Genomic DNA, 21,254 nt, shown 5'->3' on the forward strand with positions numbered 1-21,254 from the left:
TTTGTCTGCATACATGAAGACTTTGTATTTTTGTATTTTAATTTTATATTCTGCTACTTTACTAAATTCCTTTATAGTATTTAGTAGTTTTTACCAGGGATGCTTTTGGATTTTCCAGACATTTAATTATATCATCTGCAAATAGTGATATTTTTCTTCCTCTTTTCTCATTTTATGCTTTTATTTACGACACCTAATCTGATGGTGTTAACTAATATTTCCAACCCTTAGTTAAATTGCAGTATTTGAAATTTTTATCGTAAGTCTCTAGTAATTTTTCATTGTGTAAAATTTTTGGTGTTGGTGCTGAGGTATGCATGTGTATGTATTTTTAAAGGAAATATCCATCAATTCCTATTTTATTGTGTTTTTAAAATAGAAGTTGAATTTTGTCAATTTTTTATTAAAAATTTTATATAGTTTTCTCCATACCATTTTTATTATGACGAATATATTAATGGACTCTCAGCACTAAATCACTTTAGATTCCTGTAATAAACTCTAGTTGGTCATGATATATTGTTTTTTAATGTGTTTTTTAACATTCTTTGCTAAATCATTTATTTAAGATTTTTGTGCCAGTTTTCTAAAAGGAGGTATCTATAATTTTTATGCAATTTTAAACATATTTTAACATTGTTAATCTGCTTCATAAAAAGAATTCGTACATTTTACTTTTTTCTGAGGTTTACAGTAATTGAAGTACTAGGATTACTTGATCTTAAAATTTCAATAAATTTCCTTCATGAAGCTAGATGGGCCTGGTGCATTTTAGTCTGAGAGTTATTTTACTAATCCTTTGATGTTATCAAAGGGTTATCCTCTAATCCTCTGATGGCAGATAGTCTATTTGGACTTTTTTCTTGATTGGGGCCAATTTTGCTAAATTTTATTTTCCTAGAAGATTACTGATTTCTACTAGAATTTCAAATTGAGTTCCATAGAATTATGTGAAGTTACCTTGTCAATTTGATAGCCTTTTGTTTTGTGATCACATTTTCAATATATTTTTACTTTTAAAATTCATATTAAACTAACATTTTATGGCCAGTATGGAAGTCTGGTGTGGTGTCTAAATGTTTTATTATTTATTTCTGATTCTCTTTCACACTGGCTTACATGCTTCCATGTTTGATCATTTATTATTTTGAACTCATACTTTGCTGAACTTAATCTAAGAGGCATGGACTAAGGAAAATTCGCCCCAGAATTTTTCTACTTTTGGGATCCAGAAGGCACCATCCGTCTGGGACTACGTTAGATAAGGAGATGTAGCACCTGAAGCCCCTCGTCCAGAGAGAACTTGCTGCCGCACTGCAGAAAGTGCACTAGCGGACAAACTCCGGCTCTCAGGTCCTTCCATTCTGCTCAGCTGTGAGAAGCCCCGGCAGCTGAGATCCTGAAGCAGGTATAATGGCCTGGCTAGTATGGGCCAACTCAGAGGCGCTGGCAGGCAGTACTCACTCCGGATCTACCCCCACTGTGGCTGGTGTGTTGTGCCTGCATCACTAGCAGATCTCCGCTCGCCTCCCAGACTGACCCCTAATAAACAACTCGCTCAATCTCTTACCTCAGACCTCCTGCTTCTGAAGAACCCAACTGCAATAGACCACTTTAATTCAATGTATTGGTGTAGGCTGTCCATGACCTTGCAAATAACTTACACATCAATCCCAGGAAGGTCTATGATTAGAAATTCAAGAGGAAACATTATTACATTTTTTTCACCCACTCAGAGATATGGTATACACAGAGTTTTTATTTTAAGTTCCCTTTTAGATTTTGCCTCAAGTAGGCAGATTTTTCTACTATCCCTTGATAGAAAGTGTGATTCTTTATGGGGGGTCTCAGGTTTATTTTCCTTTCTCCTCAATCTGTCGAGATCCAGGGTCTGAGTCTCTGGCTCCAACACATTTAATCCCCCAAATTCTAGATCCTTGATCTTCAGTTCCCATTTGGCTGAATTTAATCTTGGGAACTTTAAGCAGCCTTAGGAGAGACTGCTTCTCTCCACAGGGGATTGCATTTTGGTCCTGCCAAAAGTCGGGAGGAAGTGCGGGTCAGGATGGCTGTAAACCGACTGGTGGTCCTGGGGACTGAGGCCTTACCGGAAGTGCAAGTGCGAACTGCGGCCCAGGTCCACGTGGGCGGGGCTTGTGGTCAGGAATTCTTCGAGGCAGTTCTTCCAGCCAAGCCCTTTCACCGGCCAAGACTGAGACAGGCAACTTTTCTCACCTGCTCCCTCTGGTGTTCGTGTTTATTTGGTTTTTAACTTTACCCATGGAGAATGTTGACTTTTGAAGGCATCCTGTTTTTCCTGTCTTTGATCCAAGTCCCCACGTGATGATGGGGGTTGATTTTTGTCCTCTAACCTCTGATGCTTTATTAAACCAAAGACTTCAGGGCCTGATCCATGTCTTCAGAGAAATCGCCAGCATGAGCACATGCTCAACTGTAGATTTGTGCTTTTTTGTGTGGTTTTGGGCCTCTGAATTTCCTCAGCCTTCTCATTGGCCAGGCTATGCATTAAAATGGTATTAGTTATTTTTTCTAGCATTTTTAGTTGTTTTGAACTTGTGCATTTTTTTTTTCTGGTTATCTAGTCTTCCTTGTTATGGAGAATAGAAGTAACTGTCTTAGTTTTGAGCTAATTTGAACTGAATCATGTGTTCTGAAAAGGAGGCATTAAAGGAAATAAATTCTAAAAGCTGCCAGTAGAGTTTTCAAACTATATATACATTAAGGCCGTCTTTTATATTAGAGCAGGCTCTGGCTAATCAGCTGTGCCAAAGGATGCTCAAGGAGAAAAGCCCTTGATCCAAAAGAAGTATGCAAATGAATTTCTGAGAAAAATATTGGAATTTTTAGTTTAATTAATTAATTTAAAATTTTTCTGAAGAAAAAAAGAATAATCACTGACAACTCTGAGAGATGGTACATCTTTAGGAGCTGCTGCTTCTCCCATTGATAACATCATCATGCTGGCATTGACGAATGGAGAAAGGTAAATGTTAGATTAGAAGACAGCTGATGAGTAGAGAAAATCATCTTTCAGATGACACATTTATAGCTCAGGGACGCTAGATGATTGGCATATGATCACAAAGGACTGGGATGTTATCTTGTGGCTTCTTTGCTGTAATAAGCAAACCTAGGAACAAGAGAGGTTAAATCAAACCAGATTTCATTTTCGGCACATTTTCTTTAGAGACAAAGACCCCATAGATTTCAAATAGAAATTATTAACATGAAAGGTTTAACAATAGCCAAAGGCATACAGATCACGTGTGGTACTTGGAGTGGAGCTGCTAGTGTGTGCAAAATGATGAGCATCTTATTTTGTACACGTGATGCTGATTTATATTATCTTTAAACACAGGCAGCAGTTGGACAGAGTTTACTTCAAGAGATTTATGTTATATAGATAACTAACATCTCTTATGTTTTGCAAATATTCTCGCTCCTAGGATGCCATTCTGGGTGAACTCCGGGTAACAGTAAGAACCAATCTTGGCTCTGTTCTTTTTTCACTTTTTCCAATGCTATCCTACTCTTCACATTTCTTCCCATATGTCTCAGCAAATGTTGTAATAGGGTTTATGGGCGATGTGTGTGTGATATCTTGCCTAAAATAAAAATCTAAAATATATTCTGAAAAAAAAGCAACAGTGACAGCACTTTGGGCATAGCGAAGGTGACAGATGTGGCTGGGAGGAAGGCTATATTTTTCATGGCTACAGAGCACCTTTTCTCTAGGCCAACATTATGTTTCTTCCCAGCATACCATGTGTCAGTGACTCCAAATGCTCCTTCTGTGGCAGAATAACAGAAGCAGTGATTCTCGAGGCTGTAATTGCTCTTGCTATAATTGCTCTTGTTATGGTACATTCAGTACCATCTATAGTGTTTTTCTTCCTGATGGGAAAGAGCTTTCATGGTCACATAGAGGTTCTGCTCTGCGCGGCTTCCAGAGTCTTGTGTTTACATGCCAAGGCCCCAGCCTCCTACTCCGAGATCACTGGGCTGAACGAGGAAGGGACTCGATGTAGTCTGGACTTGGCCCCGACACAGCCTCTGAACTGGATTGATGTCTGTTGTTGCCACTTTCTCTGAGGAGGAGAGGGCATTTCTAATTCATTCAGAATCATTTGTCCAGTCTCACTGGTTTTCTTGGAAGGATTTAAATTTCCTTCTATCTTTTTTTCTGCTTATTTCCCATATATTTTTATTTTTTAAAAGAAATGCCAATCTACACTATATTTCAGACTCCATTCATCTGGCCATGCTCACCAGGTGTCCCTTTATAATGCATTCTGGAGAGATCCACCTTGTAGGACAAGGCTTGCTGCCCTTAGCATCTGCTGTCACCTTCCTGCCTGCCCACAAAACCAGTCGCTAGACCCACCAAGTAAAGGAGAGTCCTCTGGCCGTTCCAAGAAACACAGTCTACTGTGAGTTTCCGGTTCTTACGTAATAGAGCTGTTCTAACAAGCACAATCCCCTGAGCCTTTAATCCCTTTTTACACTCTGCCAGGGAAGTTCTGGTATTGCTGTTCATTCAATGGGAGTTAACACTTTCCAATGCATGTAAGAGCCTTCCTAGTAGTGCTTTAGGATTGGGGCTCTCACCAGGACACTAGATTCTGTCTCACAGGAGAGCACCCCTGTATTGATAAACTCTGCTTTATCCATCTTTACATTTTGCCACCCTTGGTCCAGCACCATTGGCATCTTCCCGGGCATGCTTTCCTGGTTCCAGCTGGTAGAGCCAAGCCTAACACTCCTTGAATGTAAAATCTGAGGGAGAGGAGCAATATAGAGAAGATGAAGGAGCTATGGAAGAATCCAGTCCCTGGTAGTTTGAGGAAGAGGCTAGTGTCATCATAATAATGTGGGCACTTCCGGAATGGAAGTTGCACCACAAACACTGTTTCACCTTGAGACCAGGGAATGAGGCTTTTGTACTCCTATGCTATCAATTTTGGGGGCAGATGGCATCAAGACAGCTTCAGTCATCCATGAGCATTCCTCCAGAGAAGACTGGAGGTGTGAGGTGTTAGCTGATGAACCCCACAAAAACTAGGGTTTGAGCACATCAACCAAACCAGTAAAAGGGATGGTAGAGGATCTGAGCGGGCCATCAAGACAGTTTGTGGCACCATTTATCAAAATGTTCCTGGTATGTTAATGCACATATGCTAAATCCAAAATTTTATTAATATTTCAATCAAAATATTTTTTCTCTCTACATTTACAACACATTGCCTGAACCTCTACTTTTAATTGATTTAAGTTTTTGAGTTACAGTTAGTTGTTTATATAGCTCTCTCCTACCCCAATTGTAAACTCCTTAGGAATAGTTATTCTCCATTGGACCTCGCAGAATGAAGTTATACATAATACTTAATAATTTTTTAAAAATGTGTTTGATGATATGTATCAGAGTTGGCAGGACAAAACCTATCCTTTTGTAAATAAAAGATATTCTCAGTTTATCTTTTTGGTAAATCTGTATCTCCATATATTGTGTTTGCTTAGTGGTGTGTATGTCAGCAAAAGTCCCAGGGATCCTTGAAATAAAATGGTTATATAAATGTTCAATCTGAGCCAGCTTGAAAGGTTGGCTTTGAAACTGACAGAGATGGGATCCTTGGGAAAAGGTGTGGTCATATTCTCAGAGAAAAATCCTTGAATAAGGATTAATTAAAATAAATGTGGAGATAACTTTCACTTAAGTAAACTTTAGAAATACCTAGAGAAAAATCGAATGTACCTAGTGAATTTTCTCCCCTGGTTTGGTAGAAAAGAAATGTCTGCTACTCAAATAATAGCAGTAGAGTAGAAAACAAACAGACAAAAACAATGCTTTGGCAAGAAAATATCAAAAGTGGGACGAAGCCTTTTAAACTACAAAAGGGCAGACGGGGATAACATGAATTAAAGCAATTCTCTTTGTAATGTCTTAAGGCGTAAGGTGAACACTTTCACTAGTTTATATTTTTGATAGTTGATTGCTTTGGCAATCTAGTTAAAATTATTCTTTGAATAAATTTCCTCTGATGCTTGTCCAGATCTTTCAGACCAAGGTACTGAGATAGTTAGTAGGTAACATCAAAAACAAACAAACGAACAAAAACACCAAAAAGTAGAACTATTACTAGGGCCCAGACTGTCTTCTTGATGGAACTTCATAACTTGCCACTATTCTCCAATCAGTCTTCGAGTCTCGAACAAATTGGTTTGGAATTGGATCTTCCCTTTAGCATCAAGAAGAAATCAAAAGAAGATCCTATGTGTGTGCGTATGTGTTATACCTCCTATGCCGAGATCAGTGTACTTATTCAGTATGCAATCAATATTTACCAAATGGATAATTATTCTACTTGTTTTTATGATGATATAATTTTACACATGGTTAGCATATTAACACTTAATCACAGTATATTATTAAAATTTATTGAAATTTAAATTACTTAAAGAAAAGAAATATTAGGATATATGGATTATCAAAAATTGGAATAGATATGCTTAAACATGCTTTGATTTAGCTGAGTGCATTTGAAAAGATCTTTATAGGTCCATGAATTCTTTTTCAGTGAAGACTAAGTTAGGGGTATCTGTTAATAAGGATTCAGAAAACAAAATTGAAATGTTTAGATAAAGTTTACATTTTGTTATATTTAGGTTTTAAATTAATGCAAGGTATATTCTCAGATCTGCTATAACCTGAGAACTCTCAGGTTAACTCCTTGATGCTTACCTACCAAGGTCCACAAATACCAGCTTCCTCCTTTTGCTGGAGGCCCTGCTTTCCCCACATTGTCCACATGAGCTGGCTCCTGTCTCTAAGACAGAACTAAACTTCCCTAAGGTTGTGAATTATCAGAGAAAGCAAACTATGTACAATTGAGACAAGTGATCCTTCCCTATCTCTCTTCCCATTTAATAAGGAGATATCATCTTTCAGCTTCCATTTGTTATATGGTTACCTCATAAACATAAGATAACAGCATGAACAAAAGCAGGGAACCTGGAAATTGGTAATTCTTTCCTTAGGTTGAACATAGATATGCTAATTTATAAAGCCACGCATACCATTATATAAGAAGAAAATATCACTCAAAAAAATGTCATTTTAGCAGACAATAAATGAAACGGACCCATAAGTGATATGCACATGTAAGTACTTTATTAAAAAGTGTGACCAGAGCCTCAGCAAAGCCATCTGCTAGGTGATCTTACTTAATTTTCACCATCTAAAAATCCTTGGTTCCCTCTCATTCAGGACAATGCCAGAAGACTTTAGAGCTGTCTTGATTTAGCACCTGTCTTCCATTGGTCTCCGCCTGGACATTCTCACTCACTTGGCCCTTCTCCCTATTATCCAGCCATGATGATCCCTAACTCACTTCTGAAAATGGCTATTGTTACTCCTTTTTCAGGTAGATCTTTTTGCCTGTGATGTCCTCCTCTTCCCACCATTTTTTTCCCCCCATGATTAATCTATACTCATTCTTCTAGACTTAGTTTGGAGATCATCTGATTTGTTCATATTTTCACTCACTCCTTGGGCTGGTTGCTATTCTCACAGCATTCTCAGAGCATCCATGTTACTGCTGTCAGAGCTGTCCCCACACTATACTGCACTACACTGTAATTGTGTCCTTAACTAATCATCTCTAACCTTTTTAATGGCGGGCACTGCATCTTATTCATTTTAAAATTTCTTTTCAGTGTCTTATGTGTCTAGTAAAACTCTTGATGTCTAGAGTGTTTAATTAATGTCTTTTGAATTAATTAATTAATTAATTAATTAATGAAAGCATGAATTCTTTCTTTTGCCGAAAGTATACTATTCATTTGACAAATATCATGAGTGCAAAGATAATTGAGACATAGCCACTGCTTTTTAGAAAGGCATAGTAGAGCAAGAGAAACACACTGGAAGATAATTACAATAATATAATTAAAACTATAGGAAAGAACATACAAAGAGCTATGTAAGCACAGAGGAGATTACTCTTCACGCTGTATGGGAAGATATGGGACAGCTTCAAAAAAGTGGTGTCATTAAACAGAGTAAGAAAATTTTGAGGCAGAGATAAAGAAGGGCATTCCAAATTGAGGAAATATGAAGACTTACAGGTATGAGAGTATCTGGTTTGAGGCAACAGTGTTGCTAGGATGTATAATGCAAATAGTGCAGTAGAGAGATAGGGTTACAGGAAAATTATGGGTCAGAACAAAGTTGTGAAGTCTTGTAACACTTGCATAGCAATTTGGATCTCATCCTATAGTTAATGGGAAGTTAGGGAGAGTTTTATGAAGCAGAGTGTCATGAATAGTTCTGTTCTTTGGAAAAATTATTGTGCCTACTATTTAGAAAATTAAGTGGAGAACAAGAGTTTAGAAACCATTTAGTGTTTGAGTACAGGGGAAGTTACTTCAGTGTATTGCATGTTATTTTTTGCGACTTCAAAATTGAGATATCAAAGTGCTACATAAAACACTAGACATGGTGTCTAGTGCCTTGTAAGCATTCAATGTAATTCTTGATGTTATTATTCTCACTGCAGGGAAATATTTTAATTTTCAGAATAAGCCTTTGATTCCTTTCACTCCTTAAATAGAATTTCCATGGGGTTAAGTGAGTTTTAAATCTAGTCTCTAGCATTTAGAAAAGGATGGCCAATACAATGTGAAAATTTTTCTTTTCAATTTGTTTAATGATATTTAAAAATCATTCTGTCCATGAATACATTTCTACAAAAAATTTAAAGGAAATGTTTTCTCTAAAATTTTTCTCTAAAAGTTCAAAAGATAGTGTAGAAAAGACACATTTGAAATAAATTGAAATATATTGGGAGATGATAAACACTTCAAATTATACCTTTTTTATTTACAGGACCTTTTCGTAAAAGAGGTTTTGGCTAATTATTGTCTCTATAGATAAGTTCTTTTCTGAGAACCATAGTATAGCATTAACTGTTTTATTATTTGTCACAGTAAATCTTCAACTTTGGGAATAACTAAAAAAGCATAATTACTAGTTTATTTGCAGTTCATTATGGAAACACTAGCCTTCCTTTAACGAAGGACATATAACAAAGCAGGAGTGAAACATATCTCTATGACCAGCTTTCATATAGAATGTCAATAATACATTGTTACTTTGTTTTATTTATTTGTAATTGTTATTTTGTTTTGTTTATTTGTTTTGCCATTTTGCCATTTTGTAAGTTGTGAAGACCATTCTCCTTAATAACCAGAGCTATCCTAAACTGGATGGTTTTTGTCTTTTTAAAAAGAATTGTCTATTATATTTCAATAAAGCCGGAAAAAAAAAGTATTGACAGCTCATGCAGTAAAGGCAAGATATTTCACAAGGCATCTTGCAACATCTTAATCAATTATTTCTCTTGAAAGTGTTATATTCCAGTGGGTTTAAAAATAATTTTAGAGCTGAATTGTAAAAATAATGCTTGACTGACAAACAAAATCTCACTTAATGAGCTTGTGGTTGATAGAGAAAAACAAGTATTAGAATGTCATTCTGAAATAATTTTTCTTTGCAGTTTTTATCCAAACTCATCTGGCATGTTTCTTAGGATACAAAACACAAACTATAAAAATGACCAATTGAATTTTCTCAAAAGACACATAATTCCAAATATTCATGAGCTCATTAAATTTTTATTTATTTCATTCCTACTTTTGAGTGAATGAAAGCAAAACATTAATTTTGAAAGTTGAAAAATTTACTGTGACTTAATTCAAGAAACTCATATAGTCGATGCCTTCACATAGCTTTAATACATCACATAACTCAGAGGACTATTTGTATTAAGGAAAACTGATATTTGGCTCAAAAGCTCATTCCAACATTGTTGGCAAACCAGTTGGCATTTAACGGAGGTACCCAGAATCAGCTTGCTTTTTGTGGGTAGGTTCTTAGGTCAAGTAAAACATTTGATGTAGCGGCAATTCAGTGCATACCTTTTTGCTTAATGGTTGAGGTGGGAGTAGACTGCCTGAGACTTGACTTTTTGGTCAGAAATTATATGTTTGGCAGAGAGAATGCTTGTCTGGTCACTAACTCCCCAGATGTTATCTACTGGTGAGCATACATGGAAGCTCAACTTATGTTGTATATCTGACTCAGTCTGTCCTCATTCGTGGTGGTGACTTCCCTAGTCCACTGATACAGCATGAATGCAGAGTCCTGAACACCTCTCCTGGCTTGTTGGAAATTGAAAGCTAAATCTCTATCAGTCTGAGTAAATGAGGCAACAGACTTCTTTTATCAAGGGCGTATCACCTCATAACTGGAGCTTTAGGTGTTAATGTAAGTGAGAACAAAACAGATGAGAATGCGAAGAAGTGGAGTGGGGAACAAATATGTGAACGTACTTGTAGAAGAGAGACCCAGAAGGAAAGGTTAAAACTTTCTCACTTTCTACATCCGAAGCTTATATATATATATATATATGGTTTTAATATATATATATATATATATATATTAACAATATATATGTGGTTTGTTGAGTTTCTTCTAGTATTACCAGGTTCTTGCATTATTTTATACCCCTTCACAACCCTATGAAGTAAGGGTTGTGAAGTAATTTTCTTACTTAACAGGCAAGGAATCTAAAGCTTAGGAAGTAACTTGCCAAGGTGACATGGCTAGTAAGTAATGAAGCCATATTGGCCGCCACCCAGTCACTCCAGAGGTCAGCTCTGAACCATTCAAAGATGCTGCAAAACATAGAGTATGTGATGGGAAGAGCACCCCTGGGGCTGTGTGATTGGTAGCCCTTCCAATCTGCTCTATTGCCCTGGACAAAGGTAGGGGTGGACTTAAACTTAAAGCTCCCTTTGTTCTCTATTGCCTGACCTTGAACTATAAGGCTTTGTTATTAATGTTCTCTGGTTCTTGAAGGAAAGGCAGCACTGGGAAAGGGAAAATCATTTCACACCTTTGTTGCTCCTGCTCAGTGCAAGTCTGGGTTTTTACAGGGCAGTGCCAGGTTGATTTATATTATTTCCAGCAATGAAAAAACGGAAGAAAATGTTCATTTAAAAAGGAAAGATTCTTAAAGTTTGTGGGAAATGAATAAGATTTAAAAAGGTTAAATTTTTTCTATTTTGACATTTTCCATTATGTTGACATTTTCTACGGTGTTTGGGAGGGGAGACCTTCTCTGTTTTATTTTGTTTTGTTTATATTTGTCTTAAATCAAGCTCTTTGTTTTAAACTATTTCTATTGTTTTTCCTTTTTTGCATTGTAGGAGCATGTCTCACCAAGAAATTACTAAATTGCTTTTATTTAGTTCAAGGTTAAAATATGGTTGTTGAAAAGATATATGTTGTTTTCCTTTGTTTAAAAAATATACAGTAGAAATCTATGTATCTCAGAAGAAAAATGAAAATTTCCCTGGTTTAAAGGATTTTAGGTATTTAGCCTCTGCAAAAACACAATTATATGAACATTAAAACCATGTTTATGCAAAACATGTGTTTTTGTTGAACTTGATTTTGATGGGCAGGATAGCTAATTTAGGCTCAAACTCTTCTTTGATATAAAGGATTATCAACATAACATTTCACCAAGAAACACAAGTGAGGCTGCCCAACTCAGATTGCAAGGCCAGCATGCTGCATTTCAGCAGGCTTCTGCATTAGCACGTTGGTTCTCATGAGGACCACTTGTGTGGATAATTGCTTGATAAACAATTTTTCTGATTTAAGAGTCAGAGAATTACAGAATTTCGAGAACTGAAGGGACTCTTTGCTGGTTTTAGACTTCTCATGAAGTCAAGCACACTTGTTTTGTGGGGGTTTTTTGTGGGGGAGGGGTTCTTTCTTTTAAAAAAATGATATTCTGCATATTATAATGGAGAAAATATACTGTATGGTCTTCCCTTGTACAGAGCCATTTTAGTTTCCTAGGCTTACCACAACAAAGTGCCACAAACAGAGTAGCTTCAAACAATAGAAATTGGGTTCAGAAAGCCAGAAGTCCAAAATCAGTGTCAGCCCGGTTGGTTACTTCTGGAAGTTCTGAGTGTGGTTCCATGCTCCTCTCCTTGCTTCCGGTCGTTAGCAGCAATCTTTGGTGTTCCTTGCCTTACGGACACATAACTGCCATCTCTGCCTCCAACTTCACATGACTTTCTCCCCGGATATGTTTTTGTCCAAATTTTCCTCTTTTTATAAGGACACCAGTCATTGGATTAGGGTCCATGCTAATCTGGTATGAGTAAATGCATGTCAGAAGAAAGTTTTCATTGACAGTATAGAAATAATTCATTTATTTTTCATCTATCCCCTAGAAGGCAAGAATCTTGTCTATTCTTATTTTCTTTCAAATTCCAAGTGCCTACCACAGTGCTGAGACATAACAGAAGTTCAGGAAGTATTTGTCGAGTACTAAATACATGGAGAATGCACTCTAACATGAGGTAAGAACCTAAAGAACACTGGATTTATGGAATCATAATCCTAAAAGACATTCCAGATATTAATTTTTCTACTACATTAACAACCATTTATGCTGATGAAATCAGTGACTGTACCCATAATTAGAGCTTAATTTACCTTTGCAAAAGAAAATAGGATTTCTTAAAGCTCCATTTTTAAAAAACCCAGATATTAGCAACCAGTGAAGCAAACTCTAAGTTGAAATGAAAATTAGGGAAATTTTTCTTCTATCTAATATAATTTGCAAAAAAATAGAAGTACCCCAAATATTTTTTTACCAATGCCCACAGTTTGGGGCATGTAGAAACGCAATGTTTTCTTTTTCTTTCTTTTTTTTTTTCCAGGCAGTATGGTTTGATTTCAGAGCTAGGACAGCCCTCTTGTTCCAGAAATACTTCAATTTCTTCTCAATGCTTAAAATTCCACTAAGTTATGCTGTTTTGGCTTTAGGCTTTGATTCTGTGTTAAAAATCAGTTATCAACCTTTCCAAATGCAGAGTTTACAAAACACATTCATTTACCTTATCTCATTTGATCTTTATAATAGCCTTCTGAGGTAGGAAAGTAGCATTGTTTTTTTTCGGGAAAAAGAAATACAGAGGAAAGAGTATAATTTGGGAACTAGAGATGCTGGGTTTGAGTCCCAGCTGTAACTCATTAACAGTGTGATCTTGAACAGGATATGATCTCTTTTTCCCTATGTACAGAGGACTGAAATTTTACTTTATAGAGTGATTGTGAAGAGTAGAGAGAATACTTTCTTTCTATTCATTCATTCATTCATTCATTCATTCATTCTGCAAATATTTATTCAGCCCCTACTGAGACCCAGGCACTGTGCTAGGCTCTGAAGAGACATTAATAAATGTGGCAGACCCTGTTTCTGCTCTCCTGGGGCTTACAATCCAGCACGGAGCAGTGCTGAGCATGAAATAGTTCCTCAATAAATGGTTGTTACACATGGCCGACCCAAAGTCACTTGGTGAGCGCAGAGCAGAGGAGGAACAGAGCTCAGATTTTGGAATCTCTCTTCTAGTTCTCTGGGGAAAGGGAGCTCATTGCTACTTCTACCTGAGCCATTTTATTGTAGTCATCATCTCAGGTATGCATTGTCACAGGAGTGTCTTAGTCCATTTGGGCGTCTATAACAGAATCCCATAGACTAGGTGGCTTAAATAACAGACATTTCTCAGTTCTAGTGGCTGGGAAGTCCAAGATCAAGGCATCAGCAGGTTGAGTATTAGGCGAGGGCTGGCTTCCTGGCTCATAGATGGACCTGACTATGTCTTTACATGGCAGAAGGGGTGAGGGAGTTCTTTAGGGTTTCCTTTATAGGAGCACTGATCTCATTTATGAGGGCTCCACCCTCATGATTTCCCAAAGACTCTACCTCCTAATACCATCAAATTTCAATTTCAACAAATGAATTTGCGGAGGACACAAACATATAGTCTATGATCTATCTATCTATCTATCTATCTATCTATCTATCTATCTATCTATCTATCATATATATATATGTATATACATATATATATGCTCGATTTATACCTCTGCTATATACTATATATATGTATATATATGAGATATAGATATCTATCTATCTCATATATATATATATGCTCGATATATACCTCTGCTATATATATATGATAGATTAGATAGATAGATAGATATATCATAGGTTATATATACCAGGTTATATATATATGGTATATGGTATATAGCAGAGGACATGATTAAATGGATTTGGAGCTAGCTCTGGGCTGAGCCTGACTGTGCTGTTTAACTGTGTGCCCCTGGGCAATTTAGTCAATCTCCCTGATCCTCAAAAGCTTCATCTGCAGAGAGGGCAAAGTGTGACAGCACCTGCCTCAACAGGTTATCATGGGGTTCAGATGAGAAGTTCCTGTAAGGTGACACACAGTGAAGCATTTTTTTTCTTTTTTAATAAATTTTTTATTTTTCAATTATAGTTGCCATATAATATTAGTTTCAGGTGCACAACATACTGATTAGACATTTATATAACTTACAAAGTGATCACTACGATGTCTAGTACCCATCTGACACTGTAGTTATTACAATATTATTGACTATATTCCTTATGCTATATTTTGCATCCCCATGACTATCTTGTAACTACCAATTTGTACTTCTTAACCCCTTCCCCTTTTTCGCCCACTGCCCCAACCCACCCTCCCATCTGGCAACCATCAAAATGTCCTCTGTATCTATGAATTTGTTTTTGTTTTGTTTGTTTATTTTGTTCTTTAGATTCCACATGTAAGTGAAATTTTATGGCATTTATCTTTCTGTCTGACTTATTCCACTCAGCACAATACTCTCTAGGTCCATCCATGTTGTTGCAGATGGCAAGACTTCATTCTTGGGAAAAAAAAATTTTATGGCTCAGTAATATTCCATTGTATATATGTACCACCTTCTTTATCCATTCATCCATTGATGGATATCAAGTTTGCCTCTATAACTTGGCTGCTGTAAATAATACTGCAATGAACATATGGATGCATGTGTCCCTTTGAAGTAGCGTTTTGGGTTTGTTTGGGTAAATATCTAGAAGTTGAATTACTGGATCCTTCTTTGTCTCTTGTTATAGCTTTTGTTTTAAAGTCTTTTTGCCTGGTATAAGTATTGCTACCCTAGATTTTTTTTTTCTTTTTCATTTCCATTTTCACTAAATATCTTTTTGCATCCCTCTACTTTCAGACTGTGTGTGCCTTTCAATCTGAAATGAGTCTTTTGTTGGCAGCATATGTAAGGGTGTTGTTTTCTTATCCGTTCAGCCACCCTATGTCTTTTGATTGGAACATTTAATCTTTTTTCATTTGAAGTAATTGTTGATAGATATGTAGTTATTATTTATATTTTGACCTTTTTTTTCTCCTCCTTAAAGAAATCCTTCTAACATTTCTTGTAACACTGGTTTGGTGTTGATGAACTCCTTTAGCTTATTTTTTTTTTTGTCTGGGAAGCTCTTCATCTGTCCTTCAATTCTAAATGATAGCTTTGCTGGATAGAGTAATCTTGGTTGTAGGTCCTTACTCTTTGAATATATTGTGCCAATCCCTCCTGGCCTGCAAAGTCTCTGTTGAGAAATCAGCTGACATTCTGATTTAGGAGCTCTCTTATAGGTAACTAACTGCTTTTCTCTTGCTGCTTTTAAGATTTTCTCTTTGTCTTTAACTTGGCATTTTAATTATGATGTGTCTTGGTATGGGTCTCTTTGGGTTCATCTTGTTTAGGGCTCTCTATACTTCTTGGGCTTGTATGTCTATTTCCTTTGCCAGGTTAGGGAAGTGTTCTATCATAATTTCTTGAAATAAGTTTTAAATTCGTTTCTCTCTCTCTTCTCCTTCTGGTACCTCTAAGAAGTGAATGTTGCTACGCTTGATGTTGTCCCAGAGGCCCCTTAAACTATTTCCATTTTTTAAAAAATTTCTTTTTTTTCCTGCTGTTCCAATTGTGTGTTTTCTGCTACCATATCTTCTAAATTGCTGATTCAGTCCTCTGCTTCATCTAATCTACTTTGATTCCCTTTCATGTATTCTTTATTTCAGTTATTGTATTCTTCATGTCTGGTTCTTTTTATGTTTTCTATCTCCATTTTCATGTTTCCTCTTTGTTAATGTTCTTACTGAGTTCAACGAGCATCCTTATAACAACTGTTTTGAACTCTGCCTCAGGTAGATTGCTAGTCTCCATTTTGTTTAGTTCTTTTTCTGGAGCTTCATTCTTTGCTTTCATTTGGGACAAGTTTCTTTGTCTCCCCATTTTGGCTTCCTCCCTGTGTTTATTTCTGTGTATTAGGTCAGGTTGCTATGTCTCCAGGTCTTAGTAGAGTGGCTTTATATAGTAGATGTGCTGTGGGGCCCAATGTCACAATCTCCCTGGTCACCTTAACCAGGTGCTCCAAGTGTGTCCCTTGTATGGGTTGTGTGTGCCCTCCTGTTGTAGTTGAGTCTTGGTTGCTGTTTTGCACATCAATTGGAAGGATTGATCCTCGGGCTGATTGGTTGTAAGGACTGGCCAGTGAGGGGCTGACTCAACAAAGCAAGATTCACTTTAGCAGAGCTCTGGTATCTGCCCAGTCTGCTCTTTGGGCATGTTGTCCTTAGACACAGTCTCAGGTTGTGCTCCAGCTCTGGCTACTGGGTGCGCCAGCCCCTCAGGCCTCCTGAGAGAGGCCCTACCTCATGCGAAATTCAGCTTCAGTCTATGCCCTGCCCAGTGCCACCTGGCAAGAGTCACCAAGCAATCTGCAAATGGCCATTACCCATGCTGGGCTTAAAGGTGCTTCAAGAGGTCAAGCTGGGAACTGAGGCCAGCTGCCACTAATGCCAGGCTTGGGGCTGCTCAGCAAGAGGTGAGGCATGCCGAGACCAGATGCTGCATATTTGAGGTTTGTGAATCTTTGAGGGATTTTAGAAAAGTCTATACAGCATGAGCCAAAACAGGCCATTTGTATGGAAAAGCCACTGGCAGTGGCTTGGGTGCACCCACAAGTTGGGAGGTACAGGGTCTCAGCGACTCACCTGAGCATGGTGACCTGTGTTAGCTAGGCTGATGGAGACTCAGATATGGCAGCCACCTGTATCTGCATGCGAGGAAGGGGAGGGTTCAACAAAGGAACAATAGATTCTGCTGGCACTTCTCTCTGGGAGAAAGCTGCCCCTCCAACTCTCTCCCTAAATCCAGATAATTCGGTTTCTCCCCTTATGTCCCTGGTGCCCCTTGACCAGCTGTCCCAGTGCTGGAGCTCAGAGCGAGTGAGTCCATCACCAAGTCAGTCTGCACATGGGCCCCTTAAGAGGAACTTCTGCAACTCCAGCCACTCTCCATCTCACTCAGCCACAATCTCTGCTGATTTTCACAGCCAAAAGTTATAGGGACTTCTCTTCCTGCCACTGGAACCCTGGGCTGGGGAGTCCAGTGTGGGGCTAGGACCCCTCACTCCTCAAGGGGGACATCTGCAGCTGAGATATCTCTCCTGATTCTCAACTGCCACATACAGTTGTGGGACTAGCCTGTTTTGCATCTCTGCCCATTCTACCAGTCTCTAGGTGGCCTCTTTTATATATCCCCAGATGTAGGACTTCTATTCAGCCAAACCTCAGGTGACTCTCAGTGATGGTTGTTATGTAGTTTAGTTGTAATTTTGATGTGGCCTTGAGAGGAGACAAGCACAGCATCTACTTACTATACCATCTTGACTGGAAGGTCAACAAGGCATATTCTGTTACTCCTTTGCCTACCAATAATCTCAAACCTAATATGTATCAAGCCACAGAGCAGTGCACTGACAAAAAAGGGGTCAGGGAAGATTGACTTCATGCCCCATTTATTGACAGTTTTAAATGCGTAAGCCTTTCTGTGTTCTTTTCCTATTTTTTTTTTAAAGCGAAATCTGCACCTACAAATATTAGCTCAAATTTCAATAGTAATTCAAGTTTACTTTTAAATTTCCGCAGTAGACAATCAGAGAGTATATGTAAATCTATACCTTTGTACTACCAGACTTCGTTTGAAAAAAATTGTTAGCAGCCTCTTTCAGGAGAGCATTAATGCTGAAAGATTTGACTGTTCATCCAAGGCAATTCTGAAACTCAGGACAGTTGTCACTGATGTAATGGCATTTCTATTTAAGCAATAGAAAGCTTGCTTCCTACAGATTATTGTTTCTTCATATAAAAATATATTGTAATGCACATCAGAAAAGACTAAGTTAAAGCTTTTTTACCCAAGAAATATTTCACAAAAAGGCTTTCTCCAGTCCATTTCTTTAAGTAATGTCCTAATTTTTGAGCCAAAGTGGTTTCAACTAATTACACAATTTGCTTAGATTATAACTATACCTGTTCAATAAAATATTGTTTTAAAGTAAGTTTTACATTTATTTATTCATGACCTAATTTTCTGTAGACAATATAAGGAGCTACATTTAAAAGATTATCATTTATGTTTTTTTCTAATAAAAGCACCATATGATCATTGTAGAAAATTTTAAATATATGAGTAAACAAAACTTTAAAAATAAAGCATTCTATAATAAAACTGATGAAAATCCTTTTGGTGGAATACTTTTTCCATTTGAATTATTTAAAATAAATTCCCAGTGTATACAAATTTTCAAGTATACATGTTTAAAAGTACTTATTGATACTCAATTATTGTAAATAAATCAAATGTAACTTTTCTTTAATAAGCAGTCTAAATTATTAAGATAAGAAATCAAGCCAGGTCAATGAAAAAAATGAAAAGATAACTTATTCTGAAAAATATTAACCAGGAAAAAAATAAAATTAGCCAATACAGTCCTCTTGGTCATGTCAACTTAATTACATTATGATTATCTTCAAGCTCCATTAAGGGCAAAGATTTTTGTTAGTTTTATTCACTCCTTAACTTCTGTGCCCCAGACAATGCCTACCATATATTAATAATATTAATAATTAAAAAAATTATTATCTGAATGAGTTAATCAGGAAAATATAACAAAACTATGACTTCTATGTGGCTTAAAGCCTCCTTTGAGAGAATAAATCTAAATAATGAAATTGTATTTATTCAGTACATTTTATGTTTGGAGCCTACAGATATTTGCCTCTAGTTTACATATCAGGAACCAAGGCTGGCACATTTTGGTTTTTCTTGCTATAACAGTCCAGCAAAATTAAGACCAGAACTGACCCACACAAATGAGAAATCAGTCACAAACTACTATATTTGCTAGCTAAAGATATCTGAAATTGAGACCTATGTTTTAGACATGAGTTACTAGGAAATGATACTTAAAACAAGTTTAAGGAAATTCATTGAAGCTCTTTATGTGTAATATTACACTTGAATCTAATTGCTGTGTAGTCTGGATTATTTTGCCAATTTAACTGCATTTTCATTTAGTTTTTCTATCTAGTAGCCTGTGTGCTTTTTTATATTTTCTGATAAGGTTGGATGAAGATAATTTCTAATAATAATCTCCCCTGTGCTCAACTTAAAATGAATATTAACTACTTGGAAAATGACTTTCAGAATTTGTTGAACCTAGTTCTCAGCCCTACAGCAGACAATCTCTGCTAAGTTTCCCAAAGTCTCATCTTATGCATATTCAGTCAAGGCCAATAACCCATGTTCAATTTCTCTGCAGATTTCTGCCTGCCCTACATCCATATAGCTCTGGTAGCTTCCCTCCATATGCCGATCTCTTCAGCACCTTGGAACTTCAATGTCTGCCTCCTTAAATTCTGTCACTCCTCTCAGAGTCTACTTTCTTAAGCCAAAGCAGAAAAGTAACTTCCAGGCACAAATCCAGGGCTATCATGGGGCTCACCTTGTGTGTTTTTATTCTCTGGACAATCAATCCTACACTGCCTGTTGTTTGATACCTGAAACAGTTACCTCATATGTTTTGTCCAGGTTTATTGTTGTTTTAGAGCATGAGGGGCAACTATACATGTAGTAGTTGCTCTGTCAAGTCCAGAAGCAGAAGTCCTGTTTGCTTTTTATTCCTCTTTCTTCACCATATCCTTCTCTTTCTTTTCTGACTTTTGCTTGACTGAATAAATTTATTTCTTCCTCCTCTTTCCACTTCTTCTTCCTTTTCCTCTTCCTCTTGTTGTTGTTGCTCTTCTTTCTCCTCCTCCTCCTCCTCCTCCTCCTCCCCTCCTCCTCCTCCTCCTCCTCCTCCTCCTCCTCCCTCCTCCTCCTCCTCCTCCTTCTTCTTCTTCTTCTTCTTCTTCTTCTTCTTTTTCTTCTTCTTCTTCTTCTTCTTCTTTCTTGGTTATTTGAAATTACATTCTATTTCTATTAGACTAGTGGTAATTTTCAAAAAATAAATATTTTTGAATAATATTTGAATCTTTATTTTTCTAACAACTTCAGTAATTAAAGAGTATATATAAGATTGCTCCCTCTGGGAAACTGGCCATGAAAATTGAGGCATAAATATTAGATAAGAAACATCTTAGTTAAAATTTATTGTGCTATTATTTATACCTAGAAAATCTAAAGGAATCAATTGAAATTTATTGCCTCTACTAAGGTGACTCAATAATTTAGCCATAAAATCAAGAGTCTCCCTGTATACTAAGACTCTTATTGGCTCCTGGCAGAGGAGCAATAGCAGATGTAGGCATAGTTCCTCGGTTCCACTAAACTCTCTAGCTAACACAGGAGAGATAATTGCAGTTCTCCAAGGGGAGTTGAAACCTCACAAGGATGAATAGCCTGAGGGTAGGATTATAATCCAGATATGAAAAATAGACGAATACAAGAGAACTGATGATTCTGTGCATAATAATAGAACAGGCGGCCGTCTTTGTAGGTTATGGACTGAACTTTTTTTTTTCTTAGGAAAATACTTCAATATTATACTGCCTCTGAATTTCCACCTTCCTTTGGAGGTGTGTGTGTGTCATGTGTGTGTGTGTGTGTGTGTGTGTGTGTGTGTAAAGAATCATTTCCTGTTGATTATCTTGGAAGAATGAGAAAGATTATCTTCTCTTTTCCTAATACTGGTAAAGAAATCTTAGAAGATACTAAGCCTCGGTGAGGTAAAGCTTAACCTAGATTGTTCTACTGTCTGTGTACATAACTACTAGCTTTCTCTCAAGATGTCATTCCAAATTGATTAACTAAGTCTTTGGGGAAAGTGTCATAGTACATTATGTCCTATGGATCATTCTAGTAAGAGAAAGGAGAAGGGAGATAGATCCTTAGAAGAAACAACCCCTATAGACAAGAAAGTGTGATT

At 37.0% G+C, this 21,254-nt stretch overlaps 1 protein-coding gene across 1 annotated transcript in view; it reads left to right on the forward strand.

Annotated features, from left to right (window-relative positions):
• IQUB (IQ motif and ubiquitin domain containing) overlaps positions 1 to 21,254 on the forward strand; it is a 109,993-nt gene that overhangs the window by 82,584 nt on the left and 6,155 nt on the right. The window lies entirely within an intron of this gene.

Source organism: Pteropus medius, unplaced genomic scaffold (genome assembly GCF_902729225.1).
Source record: "Pteropus medius unplaced genomic scaffold, Ma_sr-lr_union100, whole genome shotgun sequence".
Lineage (NCBI taxonomy): Eukaryota > Metazoa > Chordata > Mammalia > Chiroptera > Pteropodidae > Pteropus > Pteropus medius.